At 31.5% G+C, this 17,659-nt stretch overlaps 3 protein-coding genes across 3 annotated transcripts in view; 1 reads left to right on the top strand and 2 right to left on the bottom strand.

The window, feature by feature from the left end:
* Window positions 1-7,228, bottom strand: part of LOC106682450 (glucose dehydrogenase [FAD, quinone]) — a 95,465-nt gene extending 88,237 nt beyond the window's left edge. The window contains exon 1 of the mRNA XM_014423309.3: window positions 7,167-7,228. The gene's annotated coding sequence lies outside the window, so the exon portion shown is untranslated. The remainder of the gene's footprint in view (window positions 1-7,166) is intronic.
* The window catches only part of Flo2 (flotillin-2), a 359,128-nt gene that overhangs the window by 298,432 nt on the left and 43,037 nt on the right, over window positions 1-17,659 (top strand). The gene's annotated exons all lie outside the window — the stretch shown is intronic.
* The window catches only part of LOC106682454 (glucose dehydrogenase [FAD, quinone]-like), a 109,255-nt gene that overhangs the window by 62,434 nt on the left and 29,162 nt on the right, over window positions 1-17,659 (bottom strand). The gene's annotated exons all lie outside the window — the stretch shown is intronic.

Consider the following 17,659-nt stretch of genomic DNA (forward strand, 5'->3'; position numbering starts at 1 on the left):
AGCATTTTAGTTATTTTATTCTCTTATTTTGTTACATTATTTTAATTGTTTGTATCTTTTTTAGCCCTGATGAAGCCCTGCAAAGTGGGGCAAAACCTTAGCTCGTAATAAATACTTTATTCACTATTTGATTTATTTTGACCATCTTTATTTTATTAATCGCACGCAGTCAATCAACATTCTTCTAATATTTTCTTTTTCTTCCTCCTTCCATTTGTATTGGCCACTAAGGACCGCGTGAATATAAATGTTTAGGCTTCTTTGGAAGTCGTGATTTTCTTTCCTCCCATCGCAGTTTCCCCTCGACTGCCTTTCTTTTCTTTCTTCGGACCACTTTGTACCCATTTTTTTCTCTTCCAATATTGGTGAGATTTTTCAATGTTTTCCTATACGTATCGCTATCTAGACTGTTGGTATCTGAAATTTTAAGTCTCTTTAATTCCTCTCTCATTTGCTTCGTGTATCCTCCCATGTTTTTGTAGCTAAAATTTTTTTTAAAGATCGTCTTATTCAATCTTTCCTCTTTTATCCTCTTTCATGTGCCCTAGACTATCATCCTTCTGACTCTCATCTCGGTTTCGAAGTCTTTGATGTTTCTGTAGATTCTGTAGATCTTAGCCTGTAACCTTCTTGTGTTTTCCTGGGTCCATAGATTTTTCTTAAGATCCTTCTTTCTATTTTTAGCAGCTTTTCCAAGCTGGATAAGCAGTTTTTACTTATTCTGGTTCTTCCGTGACCGTACTCCGAACTAGCTTCTAAAAAAGAAACGTTTTGTATTCATATACCAAGTTTAAGGTCATAAAAATACAGCAAGTGTACTACAGAAACTTGATGATTTCGGTGATGATGTAGCAAATAGATACATCCTATGCCTCAGTATTATTATCTATGCTTCCGATTTATTTAAAGAAAAAAAAAATCAGCTTACTAGAACATTACATAATGAAACCCAGAAGGCCTGAAAGTAGTAGAAGCCTGTTTGTTACTTACGAACTTGAACTGCATTTATGACTTTCTCGTTTCTCTTCCTGAACCCTTGATCCAATGTTATAGAACAGTCATGTGCGGTATTTTTCTGATATTTTTAATTTTTAATAACCTTTTTTCAAGTACTTAATATGAAATAATAGTAAATTGAGTTTTTTTTTTTTATCCATTATTAAAAAGAGAATATGCAGACGCAAAATTTTCGATTTCAAGTAATCCTTACAAAATGTAAGATATTATTAAAAAGAAAAGTAGTCGTAACAGAGAGGTCTAGTTCAATGTCATCATCTCCATTGATCTTTTTCTTATTTTGTTTTTATATCTCTTGGCTCTAAGGACCTTTTAGGTCTTTGGTCGCTCGAACCGGCAACCAGAATTATACAAAAAAAAATTATTACTGTAAATATGTATACTGTTAAATAATTAAACACAAGATGAAAAATTTTGATACAATATACTCAGTAGAAAGAAGGAAAACGTGATCATAACAGCATGTACAACTTTTCTCAAATAAATAAAGAAATATATATCCATAATTATATAGAGAATTAGGGAAATATTAGTAAATAAAAAATATTTATGTAAAATTTGAAACATAATTAAAAATTGACAGGTCTTATTTAGTCATAATTAATTTTCATATGACTAAATAAAAAAAGTTTGTGTAGTACGAGCATCTAACAACTTTCATATTTTAGGGTTTTTCGAGATGGACATTAGGAATATCAACTTTGTTCCAGGCAAGAATACATCATTTTAGAAAATGATAACGAAGACATGAATGTAATCGGAAGAGACAGGTTGGTTTCGGCTTTTTCTGATTCGAACTCCTGCCTCTATTTTTCCTTTAATTATTTATAAAATTATATTATATTCTGCAATAATACACTGTGTATGATACTACTAGCAATGGTAACTGTATAATAATTTAAAATTAAATAAATGAAGGTACTTCAGGGTAAGAATTTAAAAAGAAATCATCGTTTTCAATGTGTATAAGACCTATTTGGTATTAAATACCACTTAATTGTTTATTAATTAAACCTGGTAATTTAATAAAAATCGTTAGAAAAAAAAATAAAATAAATAAAGTGCAGAACCAATTCTCTCAAGTGGCTCTTCCAATTGGTCAATTTTAACGGAAAAGTTGTAACTTCCCAGACATTCACATGTCCTAAATATGTAATTTTAGTTTCGTGCATTTTTTTTTTGTATTTGAGCTAGTGTGGTCAAACACACAAACATATTTTTTCGGAAATTAGTTATTGGGATATAGGATAGATTAAAACATGTATTTCCGACGAAAACTGGTATTTGAAATTTTTCACGATCCCAGTACCTCCCCTTACTTTGTATTCTATATCTAGATATGTGTAAGTATAAAAGAAATTTTTGTTTATTTATTTATTGACATTTACAACTGTATATAAAATACAACAAGCATATTTGAAGTAAGATCATAATGATATGATACAGCATGTAGAGAAACTACCCAGTAGTAGAACTCTAAAAACAGTTTACAATATAAGGTCACGAGGCCATCTTCTTTTCAGGCGCCTCGGAGGATTGCCAGGAATGGAAGAGGAAGCAAGGTTAGAAACTAGTGGATTTGGGTGGTTAGGGAGTTTATAATGGAAGGGATGATATCGGGTTCGGGCTAGATCGGTTACATAAGGAACATTTAGGTCTTTATGGATGCTTTTTTTTCCTTAACAAAGTAAGGAGCATTGAGGGTTTTACGAAGGATTTTGGATTGTAAGAATTGGATACAAGAGAAATTCGAAGGTTTAGTGGAGCCCCAAGCTCAACTCTGTATATCCAGATAGGCCTAATTATTGTCATGTAGATCAGTCTTTTGTAATGAGTTGGAAGTTTAGACCGTTTGTCTAGTAAGTGCTGTGATAGTCGGAATCTACGTGCAGTTTCCTGTCTTTTCAGTCTTGTGTGAGGATTCCAGGTTAGTCGTTTGTCAAGGTGTTGTCCAAGATAACGAATCTGTTCTACAGAGACACATTATGAAAGTATATTGTAGGGCAGTCGGCAGGTTTACGACGAAGAGTAAAGGTGATTTGATGGGATTTGTTGGGATTTATTTTTATCCTCCAATTTTGACACCATTCTTCGAGGGTTGTGATATGGGACTGCAGATTTTGGGATGAAATCAAAGGGTTATTATTAACTGTGAGCACGCTCGTGTCATCAGCATACATGGTAAGGATAGTGTTAGGAGTTGTTGGGATGTGACCGAGGATACTACCTTGAGGAACACCAGCGGATTGAAAATAGAGGGATGAATTGGAACCATTGTGGTTTACTTGGAATAATCTATTAGTAAGAAAGGAACGGATGACGAGAAAATATGTAGGAGGTAGGAATTTACGGAGTTTGTTAAGCAAATAGAGATATTAGACCTTAACTAAAACATTATAATAAATTATAAGTATCAATCCAGAAATTTATAACCCAATGCATAACCAACCAGCATCTAATTGGGTGGTAAAGAGAATTGGAATAAGGATTTCAAAGATCCTTAAGTAGGGAGTATACTGGATTTTGTTTGGGAGCAAATTTCAGAAAGTGGCAGGGTGGACAATGAAGGGTGGTTGGAATGATGTGTAATTGACAAGTATGTAAAAAGATGTATAGTTGTCGGAAGATCTACATCTTGTAGCAAGAGTGTGGATAGAGGACTTGAATTGGAGGGGATTTTAAACATAGTAGGACGATAATTGGTCATTATTGGGTAAAATAATGTGGTTAAAAGAAATTGTCTACGAAAGGAGGGAAAGAGCCACCTATACTAACCGTAATGCTGTGAACCACTGGAACGTTTCGGTTTCCCTTCAAGAAATTGAACTGAAATTGAATTGAAAGCTATCCATAATACTCTTGAGTCTATCCCAGATATCAGCCCAGAGGCCTTTGTACATCACGGAGCCGTAGAAGAAATTAGGGAGGATACTAGAAGTCTAGTTTCAGGATTGAAAGTTACTGTCAGGAGAAGAATATAATATTATCCTACTTTCCTAGGTTACTCGAGGAAGCAGTTCAGTCTCTGGAAGAGTATAAAGTGATGGGGTAGTCCTTTACTATTGGAAAGATAGTGTTGGATCTGAGGAGGGGTTTGAAACTAATGACTTTAGTTTTTGTTGTGTTTAACCTTAACTTAATTATTCTGTCTATTTTATCAAGGTCTTCTGGAATTTTGGAAAACACTACAAATAACTCAAAGTAAGGAAAGATTACAATTTGCACGTATAATTACTAATTAGGATAAAATTACTGATTGAAATATTGAACAATTTGCTGCATATTGCCTCATCTTTCTAATAGAGAAAACTATTATTAGTGCATTCAATTGTTAAAATAATAATCATTTATATAAAAAACAAAATCGGGCCATTGGCATGTGAAACTCAGTTGCAAAAATAAAAAATTATATTTTATATTAAACAATTTAACAACTTTTATACTACATGCTATTTTGAGTCAGAAACATTAATACATATAGGAAGATTATTGATTGACCGTGTGTATAGATGAATGGAATATGGTCCGGGTGCGGTCAAAAACTTAACTTTGTTTTTGACTGCCGTCAAAACAGCCCTGACGAAGCCCTGCAACGTGGGGCGAAACGTTGGCTCAATAAAATAGTATAATTCTACTATTTGAGTTTTTTTTTTACCGCACCCGGACCATATTCCATTCATTAATACAAAATTTTTAAAAAATAATTTCCAGGTGGCGTTAAGTTAGAAACATTAATACATATAAAAATTAAAGTTAAAAGTTAGAAACATTTATACATATATATTTCCTTTTAATTGCTATTAAATATTTTAAAAATAATTTCCAGGAGGCACTAAGTAATATTTTTCCTGGTGGGACAAAAAAGTTTCGGAACCACTTTTTTAGATAAAACACGAAAATCCTTTATTTCCTGTCTTTCTTGCCCATTCATGAATAGGAATTGTAGGCCTCATGGTTTATTTTATTAGTAAATGTTGTATAATTAAAGCTTGATTGATTAATGATTAATGATTGATTGGTTGATATGATGCAAGCTGTATGTATTGCTATGAAAATTATAGTAATAAAATTAAACTACAATATCATAATATGAATAATTATTTGATGCATTATTTCAGCTTTCATGATAAAAAGGAATAATCCTAGAACACTGCATAAATGAATAATATTAAAGAGATATTAAAGTCCTATCTGATATTTTATAATTATAATTTCCACTGATTGTATCCATTTTCAGATTGGGTACGCTATATATTAATTTATTAATTCTTAATAACGGTTTAATTATAGTAATAATATAATTGTGTGATTGGTTGTCAACCGAATAAAGTTGAAGCCATGTTTATGTGCAGCCTTGTTCTTGACCCCCTTGCAAGTTCAAGTTCCGTTTAAGTAACCTCGGGGAGTCATGAGCTGACATTGCCCTCGTCGCATGATTCGTTATTAAAAACACACACATTATAAATATATTTATATATGCACACTTATACATTTACATAAATAGTAAATTCTGTAAAACTGTGTAAGTAGTTAAATTGAGTCAGTACCTTCAATTTTTTTTTTATAGTTTAAACTCCTTTAATTTATATATAATCTCACGGTTTACTAATGTTATCTAATCCAGAAAAACCTGAACTATTATCAATTATACGACCTAATCGTTAAAATTTCTTCGAGAATCGTTCCGTACATTAAAAGCATATAATCACATTATTTTAATTAAGAGGCGTTTTTTATATGAATTTTTACTCGTATATGAATACATAATGGACTTAGACATGGACATAGAATCCTTTATTCTGAAAGATTAGGATAAAAATAGTTTATTTTATGTGCTGAATTTTATGCTCTTAAAATCAATATTGGCACATGTTTCTCAATGTAAAATTGGTGACAAAGCTGTTTTCTTCTGTATTTTTTAATTATACAAATAATCTTTCGTAGCAATTGGATTTGAAAGGAATTTATTGAAGAGTTGGACTGTAAAAAACGCTGGAAAATTAATATAGAATGGTTTGTTTTTTTTTGTTTTTTTTATTATTTATTTATTATTTCTGTAAATAAAATATTTTCTTCCACATCCGGAGTGGTTATAATAAATTTAAAAATATATATATATTAACGGGATAAATTATTTTCTCATAATAAAAAAATTATTTATTTCATAATAAATTTAAAAAAATGATAACCACTCCGGATGTGAAAGAAAATAATTTATTCCATTAATCTAGCCGTGAGTCAACCCTGTGGGTTTGGAGCCCTCCGTGGCTCACCCAGCCTCATAAATTGGGCACCCTAATTGGGTAAAAATCTGGCGGTCGAGCGCAATTCTGATCAAATCACCTCCTTGTTCAACCGTTGGTCTAGTAACATTACTTCCTTACAAAGTAATTATATGACCCTTCAGGGGTTGTAGCAGTACTGATTTTTTTTTTCTGATTTATTATAACCATAAAAAAAATAATAATAAAGCATTATTATGTATCAAACATTTCTTAGTACTTCCAAAATAAATAAAGAATTAATCATATTAAATTTTTTTAAAAAAAGATATATATAATTATATTAGTAGTAATTAAAAAACTCTACGTAAAGCAATGAAAGTAATAACTATTACTAAATAATCATCGTCAGTTTTTATTCTTTAAAACATTAATTAATGAAGTATATTTACGCCGTGTTGTATAACAATGAATACATAACAAACTGACTGTTTGTATGAATAATTACTTTTATATTTATAAACAAGACAAAGAGATTGAGTTTTGTAACCGCAATGTACTAAAATTTAAAATTCATTTGATTGACAACCACCCAAAACGATCCAAAGGTTTACTGTATTCATCTTGGGTTAGTACTGCAATCACTGTTGTTCCAGAGTTGATAAGGAGGCAGTTGTGGATTCAAGTATATAATGCTTTGATTTGTAATTTTGTAATAATATATCTGAATTTAATACATACTGTGTTAGTTCAAGATTTTTCTTTTTTTATACTTCGCTAAATTTGTAATTTGAATATTTCAAACTAATTCTATAATTGAATTATTTCTCTGGTTGAATAATTAAAAAGTTATATTATTCCTCAAACCATTTGCAGATTTGGATTTTACTTAAGCTAATTATAGTTGAATTAATAAAGCTTACTTACTCGTACTCCTGCCTGCAGTCAGTGGATACTGGGCTTGTCGGCTTTCGGCTGGAGAAAGTGTTACCTCCCCTCCTGAGTCTTTCTAAGACTGTGGCTATCCCCCCTTCTTTGGTGAGGGACGCGTAACCACCATCAACTGTCGTTTGAATCATTATTCGTTACTACATCTCTGTTTTTGGTAGAATTGCGAAAGGGCGTCTTGCATGTGATAGAACCTAGTTGTGAGCGGCGGACCAATTGGCCATTTCAGATGCGCTCTATTTGGTTATGACTAGAGCGCGGATCCGAGTTCATCTTTTTAACTGCTTCTCATTAACGATAGTTATTAATCCGAACTGTAAATAGGTTTTTTAGACACAATTCATGCTGAAAATAGTACGTTTTGGGATTATTGTTGGAAGATGGTCTTGATGAAGAAAGTAAAAAAAAAATTGTATAAAAACTATTTATTACTAACCGACGTCCGTCCCCCCACTTTGCTAGGCTAATCAGCACCAGCATCAGGGCTAAATGAGCACAAGATACAAACATTGTAAGATATTGTAACCTCCAATCCCACATCACCACCCTTGCAGAATGGTGCCAAAAGTGGAGTAAGCCTATGACCTCTTCCCCTACAGTATCCTTTAATAATACCCCACTTATTCCTTTCGAACAGATCCGTTACTTAGGACTACATCTCGACAAACGACTGACGTGGAATCCTCATACAAGACTAAAAAGACAGGAAACTGCTCGTCGATTCCGACTATTACATTTACTAGACAAACGGTCTAAACTGCCAATTCATTACAAAAGACTGATCTACATGACTATTATAAGGCCTATCTGGACATACGGAGTTGAGCTTTGGGGCTCCACTAAACCATCAAATTGCTCACGAATCCAATCCTTCGTAAAATCCTTAATGCTACTTACTTTGTTACAAATCAAGTCATCCATCAGGACCTCAATGTACCATATGTTGCCGATTTGGCCAGAACCAGATACTATTCCTTCCATGATAAAGTTCTCAACCACCCAAATCTACTTGTTTCTAACCTGGATTCTTCTTCACTACCTAGTAATGCTCCTAGACGTCTGAAAAGAAGATGGCCTCCCGCTCTAGAAATGTTATTGGAGTTCTATCAATGGGTAGATTCTCCACATGTTAGTATCATGTCACTATGTCACCTACCGTAAATTTATTTGTTGTATATATTTTTATACAGTTGTAAATAACAATAAATAAATTTAAAAAAAAAGAAGAAGATATTATAAGACTATAAGAATATATATATATATAAAGTTGATAAATTATTACACATATAATTTTAATGCGTTAAAAAGTTGCCAGGACGAAGAAAACAAACTTTATTTTTCCCGAACTCATGAATCAACATATAGTTAATATGTATTCAAGGTATGTACCTACGACATTGTTTCCTCTCAGTTACTTCTTCCTCCGAGATAAATCATTCTTCATTCTGACCTGTTCAAAGAGAAAAATGTCCAATATCCCTAAAAGAAAATTGTCAAAAACAAATGGGTAATAGAAACCTATCTACAATTAGAATGTGGTTGAAAAACAATATTTAGTACCGTTTGCGAAAAAAAAAAAAATCAGGAGCAATAGAAAATCCTCAAGTTCTACCAGAAAGAAGACTCACCTAATTTATTTAACTTGAATAAGATATATATTTATATTTTTTTTTATCACAGTCTCACAAGAGGAGATCATAACACAGAAATATAAGAAAGCGATCCGAATTACAAGAAGATGTTGTATTCAAAATATTAGAAGAAGAGGCTTAAGGTAGTATAATCAAGCTATATGTACAAAGTGGCTGAAATTGAAAAAAGAAAACGACATGAAACCCTCCACTCCCGCCCTTCGTGATACCCTTAAGTACCTGACTCAAACAGACAATTATAGCGAGTAGGTTGGTCGATGCACATGTCACAATCTCACGAGAGAAGATCATAACACAAAAAATATTAGAAGGCAAAGCTTCGCGGTCAAACCCGCCCCACTAAAACCCCCATCTAGCGACGGTCCTAAATCACTTTTGAAACATCTCTGCACGCCTGTAACACTCCAGTTTAACTGAGATAAAATTTATTAAATGTATTATAATCTACAGTTGTAAATAGCAATAAATAAATAAATAAAATAAATAAGAATATGAAGATTTAAGATAGTTAAATCGAGCAATGTTCAAAAACTGGCTAAAATTGAAAAAATTAAGATTAAATTTAATTAAATTATAGCAATTAATTTCTTAAAGCTGCTCATCCATTTATAACTGGACGGAATTTCGTTAGTATTTAATCTTTTCAGTGGTCGATTCAATTTTTTTTACATAATTTAGAGTCATACCCTGTTCGTGAATTTTAATTAATTAACTTTAATTAAATTATTCTTCACAAAAATACTTTGCTGAAAAACTATTTACCATTTCGTTAGATAAAATCAAAACAAACATATCCAATAATATCCTTTTTACTAAGATGGACAGAACCACTGATGCCTGTGGCTTGTTCTTATTAATTAGCATTGTCCCAAAAATTCATTTACCTCTTATCTAATATCATGAAAAAATTTGACGAAGAGTAGTTGTAAGACTGTCATCAATTTGTCGTATTTAATATTTGTTGGTAACATTTTGCTGTTTGTAAGCTACTCAGCTGCGTATAATGTTGAAGCATGTCTTACATTCAAAGTTTTTTTACCGTGAAATTGTTCATATTACATGTGCAGTTCATGGCCTAATTAGAGTGCCAGAAATTTATGAGTATTGCTGAATATAGATCATGAATACTTAAATATATCATTTAAAATTTATATTTCACAAATCCGTCTGCTTTTTTTTCTGGAGGCTTCTAATTTTGTCTGTTGTTAATGAATGATGCTCAGTTTCACCTTAATACATTGTCTTGTTTTAGCTTTTGTCGGAATTGTTGCTATAAAATTTGTAAGTAAATAAATTGTACTGGGAAAACAGATTTTTGGGTGTACTAATTCATATAAAGACGGGGTTTAAAGTTTTTGTTCGTTGTTAGTGTTTGTTTTTTTTTTTGCCTACTAAAAGTATAGAAAATACCTTGCTTATATGGTACATTTCTTCGCACGTCAACTTGAATTTTAAAAAGTGTTTACACTAACGCCTGTTGAACAGATTCGATACTTAGGACTCCATCTTGACAAGAGACTTACTTGGGATCCACACACAAGACTGAAACGACAAGAAACTGCTCGTAGATTCCGATTGCTACAACACTTACTTGACAAACGCTCTAAACTTCCCATTCATGAAAAAAAATTAGTATACACTACAATAATCAGACCAATTTGGGCATATGGAATTGAGCTCTGGGGCTCCACCAAACCATCAAATTCTTCCCGCATCCAATCGTTACAATCCAAAATCCTACGTAAAATCCTTGATGCTCCTTATTACGTCACAAATAAACTGATTCATAAAGACCTTAACATCCCATTCGTTGCAGATTTGACCCAAACCAGATATGCGTCTTTTTATTCCAAACTCCTTAACCATCCTAACCCATTAATTCTTAATCTTTCATCCTTAACAATCCCTGATAATCCTCCGAGGCGTCTGAAAAGAAGATGGCCACGAGACCTTCTAGTTTCAATTAATGTTTTTTAGGACTCCATCTTGACAAGAGACTTACTTGGAATCCACACACAAGACTGAAACGACAAGAAACTGCTCGTAGATTCCGATTGCTACAACACTTACTTGACAAACGCTCTAAACTTCCCATTCATGAAAAAAAATTAGTATACACTACAATAATCAGACCAATTTGGACATATGGAATTGAGCTCTGGGGCTCCACCAAACCATCAAATTCTTCCCGCATCCAATCGTTACAATCCAAAATCCTACGTAAAATCGTTGATGCTCCAGTCTGGTGTGAGGATTCCAAGTTAGTCGTTTGTCCACATATAGACCAAGGTAGCGGTCTGTTCTACAGGGGTAAGACCAACATTATTAACGTATACTGTTGGGCAGTCGGCAGGTTTGCGACGAAGAGTAAAGATTTATTTTTATCCTCCAATTTCGGCGCCATTCTTCGTATATGAATTTTATATTCGATTTCCTATTTTAAATTACATTAAGTATTTGTATTTGTTATTTTGATCTCATTTCTTTTGTTAATTGCTATTTAATAAGTTAACACAAGTAAGTGATTTTTTTAATTACTTTTAAATTGAAGAAACACAAGCGTTGGACGTAAGACTTAAATATAGATTAGTCAATGTTTTACTCTATGCTTCAATACTTTCCACTTTCCATTATATATGAAATATATAGCAATAGGAAGTATCGCAATTGTGAAGAATTTTGCTCATCTGAGTTTTCAACGGAAATGCCTAAGGCCCCTGAGTCTAAATAAATCTCGCAAAATCTTCTTTTATATGAAAAACCTGCCTCAAAAACGAAAAGTTTTATAAAAATTAAATTGCATATTTAAGTTAGGTATTTACCTTTGCTAGAATGGACTTATCTTAGACTCCAATATTACTCCTTTTTATTTCTTCTTGTAATTATTAAATTATTTTATAGTTTTTATTTATCCATTAGCTACTAATAGTAATGAGAAATGGTTAATTAATTCAAACAAATATAAAATTATATATAATTTAGAGGAACCTTTTTAGAAAGTTTGAATTTAAACTATTTTAATGAGGATAAAACTAAGGTAACATTAAAGACCATTAAATTGTTCATTGATGCAGCAGTTTTCGAGAAAATGGAAAAAAGATATAAAATCGGTGATATAAATTTGTAGACTCCAATTTATATCACCGATTTTATATATTTTTTCCATTTTCTCGAAAACTGCTGTTAAAATTTCGTTTAAAGTCGTCATCAATGAACAATTAAATGTATGGTCTTTAATGTTACCTTAGTTTTATCCTCATTAAAATAGTTTAAATTCAAACTTTCTAAAAAGGTTCCTTTAAATTATATTTAATTTTATGATTGGAGAAGTTTGTCGGGGGGTGCGGTCAGCAAAGAACAACATAAATAAACAAAACAATATTTATTTATTTTATGCCGACGTTTCGACCTGAGTTTCAGGTCTTCATCAGGGCTATAGAACAAAAGAGATAACAACAACATTTAGAGTAACATACAATTGAAAAGGAATAGTATACAAACAAATTTAGAATTATACGAAATATTGAATTAAATCATAAATGATAAAAAATTGATAACTGATAATTGAATAATACAAAATTTTTTAATTGATTGATATTCGTGGAATTGTATGATAGTAAATTGAAAACAGTGACAGATGAAGATTATTAATTTCTTAGTGATTATATTGATTAATATCAATCAATTAAAAAAATTTGTACTATTCAATTATCAATTTTTTATCATTTATGATTTAATTCAATATTTTGTATAATTCTAAATTTGTTTGTATACTATTCCTTTTCAATTCTATGTTACTCTAAATGTTGTTGTTATCTCTTTTGTTCTATAGCCCTGATGAAGACCTGAAACTCAGGTCGAAACGTCGGCATACAATAAATAAATATTGTTTTGTTTATTTATGTTGTTCTTTGCTGACCGCACCCCCCCCCCCCGACAAACTTCTCCAATCATTAATCTACGGTCAACTATCTACACCTCATTATTTAATTTTATATTTGTTTGAATTAATTAACCATTACTCATTACTATTAGTAGCTAATGGATAAATAAAAACTATAAAATAATTTAATAATTACAAGAAGAAATAAAAAGGAGTAATATATCCCATGTTTAAAACGATATTCTTGATATAGGAGTAGTTAGTAAGATAGACGAATAACATACTGTTGGAAAGCCAAAGATTTAAAAAAAAAAATTAATATCTGACATGTACAAATAATATAAGATAATTTAGAGTAGCTAAAAACTATAGATAAAGGTTTCCATGTTTACATGGTTGTTAGAACAAAAGTCGTTTTTCGCTTTTTCATACCTTAATAGTTACAGATTAAAACATAAAAATTTTTACTCAAAGTCGAGTGTCAAGTGAATGTTATTTGTTCCATAATTATATGATCAATACTTAATTGCGTTACGACTTTGAGAATAACTGAGATGAAAAATTTTGTATAAAATAATTTTTAAAAAATGATTTCATAGAAAAAATATTTTAATCCAATTTTTGTGAAAGAAATAATTATTTATTCTGTTTAAATAAAAATTATATAAATTTAAGTCGAATACTCTTCTTTAATATTTTAAATGTTCGACGTTTCGGCCAAACTGTCTTCAAGGACAATTTTAACTCTAAATTCACAACCTCACATCCGACTATTAATTTTTTTTCCGGCTATTCTCCCCGGGTCTAATAATTTTAGTGTAAGTAACCTAATTTGTTGCTTGTTGCTAAAACGTTTAATTACAAATTATCTTACGCTATTATTCACTCACTTATATTTATTTATTTAAACAATAAAACCAGTTTAGAAGAAGTGATAAAATATTATTTATTCTATTATTTCAGCCGTGGATTGAACCTGGTTTCTGAAGACCCTCCTGGGTAAAAAAACTTCAGCGTGATCATTGGCTGATCGCCTCTTTTTTCAACCGTTGTTCTAGAAACATTCCTTTCCTTGTTACTTACTAGACCCAATACATTTCATGGGCTGTAAGAGGTACAGGCGTTACGAGTTACTACCTCAAATTAGCAAAGGACTGGACTTTTATGTACGAATAAAATTCTAGTACAACGCAATTTCTGAAGCTATTACCGATGTATCAACTTTGATCAAGTTTGTCAAGCAGCCAGACTGGCGCTGGTCAGTAACTGATTTGTCTCCATGCCAAGTGGGTCATGTATTTGTTTTCACTAGCACCAAAGGTGTTGCTTCCCTCACGGCTGACTGAAAGGTGTTGTTTTCTCTTAAATGTAAAAAATTTCTATTCAAAAATTAAACGATTTATTCAGCTTACACTGACATACTTTTGTTTCCAAGAAGGTTCATTTATAATTGATAGTTTTTAATTATATTTGAATCCTTACAGTCCAAAATCCTTCGTAAAATCCTTAATGCTCCTTACTTTGTCACAAATCAAGTCATCCATCAGGACCTCAATGTTCCATATGTTGACGATTTGGCCAGAACCAGATACCGTTCCTTTCATAATAAACTTCTCAACTACCCAAATCCACTTGTTTCTAACCTAGCTTCTCCTTCATTACCTAATAATCCTCCTAGGCGTCTGAAAAGAAGATGGCCTCGAGATCTTCTCCTGTAGAAATTTTATTGGAGTTCTATCAGTGGGTAGATTCTCCACATGTTTTTTATCATGTCACTATGTCACCTACAGCAAATTTACTTGTTGTATATATGTGTATACAGTTGTAAATAACAATAAATAAATTATTAAAAAATAAAATTATATTTGTACCGCTTCAATATTTGAAAGAATAAGGGTGCATTACTTTGCAAGGAAGTGATTTGGTCAGTTTTTAGTATTTATGTTTGCAGTAAGGAGAACTTGGCCATTTGTTTACATCAACTCCTGCCCTACAAGTCACCTCACTCCGTGAGCTCTGTTCCAGTGAAAGTGAAGCATTGAATAACCTCCGTGTTAGTTGATGTCTCTCACTTTTATCTTCTTGTTTGTTAATTTCCTGAATTGAAATATCTGATACGTTAGTAGACCATTATCCTTTAGTGTTGGTAAATCAACAACGTTATTATGATTTTAATACTCCAAGGACCCGGGATTCGAATCCGGTTGGGCAGATAATTATTTTTACTGTTACACTGTAGCCGTGAGTCACCTCTTAATTGGGGAAAAATCTGGCGGTTGATTGTGATTCTGACCATAACCTCTTTGTATAAATATTGTTCTAAAAACACCATGACCCCTCATGAGTCGTAGGTATTCACAGTATTATTATCAAAGGATGACAGCAGTACATGAAGGATTGGGTTTTTTTTTATTACTAGGGAGATCCTAATTTGATTGGACCCCACGGGGTTAAGAGTGGTTGTTCCTAAGGGAACCTTGTGATGGGGAAAAAAAAGTAGGAAATTTATTATTGTTATATTTATTACAAGTTAATGTTGAAAAAAAAATATGGAAGAAAAACCAAGATTTTTTTTTAAATTTTATTAATCAAGTAACATATTTGCTTATTAAATTTTTAAAACAGTCGTAAATTTCATTAAAAATGTATATATTTATAAATAATCGTATAAGATTATGCACACATATACATACACCGGCTAATACCTACACTCTATTACTGGATATTTAAGCCTTTTTCAATCATTACATAAGATATAAGTGACATTTTTTTTTTTAAATGTTCGGTAATTTTACTTGAAATAGTACAGTATAAAATAAAAGATGAAAATATATTAATGCTCATTTTAATATTTATTTTAAAAAATTGTACACATTTTTTAAGTCAAATTATTACTGTCACATTAATCCATTCCTGGTGAAAGTGCTTGGAAAGTTTTAATATTTACTGATTACTCATAACAAGATAATTAGGTAGACAAGATTTTCTGTCAGTACCCTTCCATTTTTACCCAGTGAATGTTCTTACATTCACCGTAATTCTTTGGTTTTACGTCAACCTTAAATAGTAGCTGTGCAATTATTGAGAACGCCCATCAATTAACTCTTAACTGTTCTCGCATATGTCAGGAATAGAATTGGAAGTATGAACGGAATTTCATCGGTACTTGTTAATTATAGTTTCACTACTTCTTTTAAATTAAATTATTTAAAATAGTATAACAAAATACACGTGTTTTTGTAAACAAAACGAATTTTTATGAGGAGTTGGGGGTGCGGTCATAATTTTTTTTTTTAAATGCTTGAATAAATACTTTTTATTTATTGATAGATATTACAATCTGCCACACAGTTGTGGGCAATAAGTAATAGTGATAAATGATCTCATACATACTAAAATAAAATAAAATAAATAAATAAACTCTTAAAATATATACAAACAGAAGAATAAACAAAATTAACATAATCAAACTATCTGTAGGAAAAATAAATAAATAAAATAACATAATGATAAAATAACATAGTCTCTAGTCACATTTACACTCTAATATACAATATTTACACAATTGACCTGAGGATCCCTGAGGATCCCACTCTATCCCCCACGTGTGAGGGGACAAGACAAGACAAACGGTTTAAACTTCCAACACATTACAAAAGACTGATCTATATGACTGTAATAAGGCCAATTTGGACATATGGAGTTGAGCTTTGGGGCTCCACTAAACCTTGGAATTCCTCTCGTATTCAATCCTTTCAATCCAAAATCCTTCGTAAAATCCTCAATGCTCCTTACTTTGTCACGAATAAAATCAAACATAAAGACCTTAATGTTCCCTATGTAACCGATCTAGCCCGAACCAAGTATCACTCCTGCCATTATAAACTCTCTAACCACTCAAACCCCCTAGTTTCTAATCTTGCATCCTCTTCCATTCCTGACAATCCTCCGAGGCGCCTGAAAAGAAGATGACCACGAGACCTGCTAATGTAAAATGCCATGGGTAGTTTCTCTACACGCCTGTAATACTCTAATTTAACCGAGATCAGATTTACTAAATGTATTATAATGTACGGTTGTAAATATCAATAAATAAATATTAAAAAAAAAAAAAACATTATTCAAATAGCCTCAACTTTCTTTATTAAAATATATTAAGTGTCCAACGTTTCGGCCGAGCCAGCCATCGTCAATGACAATCTTAATTTTAGTATTACAGCCTCAAATTTATTTATTAAAATTTGTAGGCTATTATGCCCAAGTCAATTTAAGACACTTCAAATAAACCTATAGCATTTATTAATTATATCTATCCTTCACAATGTTTGTATTTCACAATAAAAAAAAAAAAAATGATTTGTGATAAGTCATTGATTGTAAAGTATAAAAATTGTGAAGGATAGAAATTGTTATTATATGTTATGTTGACAAATAGGTTTATTATAACTGTATTAAATTTATTTGGGCATAATTACCTGCTATTTTTAGTATATTAATATAGGCTGTAATATTAAAATCGATATTGTCCTTGATGATGGCTGAACCGGCCGAAACCTCGAAAATTAAATGTATTTTAATAAAGAACGTTGAGACTATTTGGATAATTTTTGTGATTAATTATTAAAATCATATTAAATGTTATTTAAAGTGATAGATTGCCTTGAGCCAGGTTGGGCATATTTCTCCACAGCAGCAGTAGCCAAACGGCACTCGATATGTTATGTTGTCACGCCCTTCAGATCTGATTACACTGATTTTTTTTTTGGGGGGGGGGGAGAGTTAACATTAAACAAAACGTTTATCCCGGTCAATGGCGCTTATTTTTTTATTAATTTTATTTTTTGTTAATATTCCGTAAAGCAATCCATAACGATGGTGATGTTTGCCTATAAATAGTGACTGAACTTTCCTCTTCGAAACATTCCCAATACCATTAG

Source organism: Halyomorpha halys, unplaced genomic scaffold (genome assembly GCF_000696795.3).
Source record: "Halyomorpha halys isolate HHAL.00 unplaced genomic scaffold, Hhal_1.1 Scaffold415.1, whole genome shotgun sequence".
Taxonomy (NCBI): domain Eukaryota; kingdom Metazoa; phylum Arthropoda; class Insecta; order Hemiptera; family Pentatomidae; genus Halyomorpha; species Halyomorpha halys.